The following is a 2770-nucleotide window of genomic DNA, read 5'->3' as shown; positions in this document are numbered from 1 at the left end:
TTTTACGTGCCACCGGCATGAGGGCCAGTCAGGCGGTACTGGCAACGATAGCTCAATATTTCTCTAGCCATCGCTCATCGTCTCTTTATAACCAAATCCAGGGGCAGCCGCCTTCTCCACTTCAGCTTGGATATCAGTCATGGTGGTATTTATACTTTTCTTTCATATAAACCCAGATTGATAATTCATTTTGTGTATAACTACACAAGGACAATTGGCAAATTAATTAACCATTCCGAGAGAGTAGCGGGTACTTTTTATGTGCTGCTGGCACGGGAGCCAGTCAGGTGGCACTGGCATCGGCCATACTTGAATGATGCTTTTTACGTGTCACCGGCACGGGAGCCAGTCGGGTGGCACTGGCCCCAGCCATGCTTGAATGGTGCTTTTTAAGTGCCACCAGCACCGGAACCAGTCAGGCGGCACTGGCATCAGCCACGCCTGAATGTTGCATTTTATGTGCCACCGGCACGGGTGCCAGTCAGATATAAAAGACAACAAGTAAAAAGGAAAGAGATATCAATATTATATTTAGTGTTAGGCTACAACAGATGTGTCGTATTTTAAGCTAATATTATAGCTGGAAATTATCTGATCATTATTAATCTATATTTATGATTATGTTTTTCATTATATTAAGCTATTTACTAGATTCATCTGTTGCCACCCAGTCATGTTGTTGTTGGAACTCTGTCGCTTACGACGTCGAGGGTTCCAGTTGATCCGATCAATGGAACAGCCTGCTCGTGAAATTAACGTGCAAGTGGCTGAGCACTCCACAGACATGTGTACCCTTAACATAGTTCTCGGGGATATTCAGCGTGACACAGTGTGTGACAAGGCTGACCCTTTGAATTACGGGCACAACAGAAACAGGAAGTAAGAGTGAGAGAAAGTTGTGATGAAAGAGTACAGCAGGGTTCGCCACCATCTCCCTGCCGGAGCCTCGTGGAGCTTTAGGTGTTTTTGCTCAATAAACACTCACAACGCCCGGTCTGGGATTCGAAACCGCGAGTCCGCTGCCCTAACCACTGGGCCATTGCGCCTCCCACCCAGTCATGACCTAAGAACAAACACACCATATTTTGTTGTGTCTAGGGGAAGTCATCATTCCAATATAATTAACACACACACTGGTTCAATTCCACTCTTTTATCATTAGACACTTGGTTAAATATCCAATTAACTAATTATTGAAAGGGCTTGAAAAGAAGACCCATCAAGCCAAGGCAAGGACCGAGACAGCTCCTTTTAAATGTTGGGCCCCACAGAGGCAATGATCGAGAACTTTGGCATTATGTTGTGCGTGAGAAGAAGACCCATCAAGCCAACTGTGGCAGATACCGGTGTCATGCAAATGGCACCCGTGCCGGTGGTACATAAAGGCACCTTTCGAGCATTGGGCCTCATGAAGGCAAGGACCGAGAGTGAGCTCCTTTCGAATATATATATATATCATCATATAGTTGTAGGAGTAGCTGTGTGGTAAGCTTGCTTCCCAACCACATGGTTCCGGGTTCAGTCCCACTGCGTGGCACCTAGGGCAAGTGTTTTCTGAAGCCTTGTAAGTGGATTTGGCAGACGGAAACTGAAAGAAGCCTATCATATATATATATGTATATATTTGTGTGTCCCTGTTTGTCCCTCCATCGTCGCCTGACAACCAATGTTGGTGTGTTTACGTCCCTATAACTTAGTGGTTCAGCAAAAGAGATCAATAGAATAACTATTAGGCTTACATAGAATAAGTCCTGGGGTCAATTTGTTCGACTAAAGGTGGTGCTCCAGCGTGGCCGCAGACAAAATGACTGAAACAAGTAAAAGAAAAAAAGAATATGCATATATATATATATAAGCACACACAAATATATATATATATATATATATATATATATCATCATCATCATCGTCGTTTAACGTCCGCTTTCCATGCTAGCATGGGTTGGACGATTTATATATATATATATATATATATTAATAAATCTTAGGGTAGCAAAAAATTTTTAGAAATTCTTTTTGCTACCAGTGGTCTAGCGAGAAGAAAAAAACTAGCCAATAGACTATATATTATTCATATAAATACAGTGTACATTTAAACACATGAGAGAGATGTCCATAATAGGACACCTAACCTGCTAGAAGGAGCAGTCAAAACTCCAAACCACAATTAGGGATAATTTCGAAAGAGAATGAAAAATATAAATATTTACCATCTATTTTCTGAACCAAGGTTTCAAGCTATTTTCAGCAAAAGAAAATAATATTTTGCAAGACCAGCTATCATCAGCAGAAAAGCCAAGATTAACATAAAGATAGATAGACAGATAGATAGATATCAGGGGTGTATATTCCAGGTGTGTGCTGCACATCCATCGAAAATGTTAAATTCCTTATAACTGGTAACCTTATTAATTTAATCACAAATGTTAATGGGAAACTTTTGTCCGACCCCTGCTCGAATTTTGGTGGCATTGGATGTGACAGCACGACCAATACAATAATCACCACATGCCGCTAAAGTAATATTTAAAGTGGAGACAGTTATTTTAAAGGGATTTTGTGGTTTGCTGATGGAAAGGGAACTGGGATAAGGGTTTAGGTAAAATTTCAAAGTCCCAGCTAAAACTAATTAAACACACACACAGACATATCTATATATATACAGATATATACCACTTCTTAAAATTATCTATGTGTAGGCATAGGAGTGGCTGTGTGGTAAGTAGCTTGCTTACGAACCACATGGTTCCGGGTTCAGTCCCACTGCGTA

This window comes from Octopus bimaculoides, chromosome 29 (assembly GCF_001194135.2).
Source record: "Octopus bimaculoides isolate UCB-OBI-ISO-001 chromosome 29, ASM119413v2, whole genome shotgun sequence".
NCBI classification, from domain to species: Eukaryota; Metazoa; Mollusca; class Cephalopoda; order Octopoda; family Octopodidae; genus Octopus; species Octopus bimaculoides.
The sequence above is the reverse complement of the archived record's forward strand: the minus strand, read 5'-3'. Positions refer to the sequence as shown.